We start from the raw sequence: 456 nt of genomic DNA, 5'->3' as shown, positions 1-456 counted from the left end.
AAGCACATGTAATCTGATGGACCAGAGAGGGTTATGATAGCCAATAAACACTGTATCTAAATGTGCAGATACTGTAGTGGAGAATTTTTGGATACATTGAAAAGCAAAAAGGTAATTCAGATTGTTTTGAGGTTTTTTTAAAGTCATTTAAAACTATTCACTGGCAATAAAATGCTAAGGAAGTAAAAAAAAAATCTTATGACGGTGATGAATGCATACCAATGTTTATAGTAGCACAATTCGTAATAGCGACATCTTTTTTTTTTTTAATTGGCAGAACCAGGGATTGAACTCAGGCCCTTGTGCTTGCCAGGGAAGCACTTATTCTACTGAGCCATCGCCCAGGCCCCTATAGTGACATCTTGGAAGTGGCCTCTATATTCATCAACAGATGCATGGATAAAGAAGATGTGAGATTTAGACACCACAGAGTACTTTTGTGCCATAAAGAACAAA

Source organism: Octodon degus, unplaced genomic scaffold, assembly GCF_000260255.1.
Source record: "Octodon degus isolate 3935 unplaced genomic scaffold, OctDeg1.0 scaffold00047, whole genome shotgun sequence".
Lineage (NCBI taxonomy): Eukaryota > Metazoa > Chordata > Mammalia > Rodentia > Octodontidae > Octodon > Octodon degus.
The sequence above is the reverse complement of the archived record's forward strand: the minus strand, read 5'-3'. Positions refer to the sequence as shown.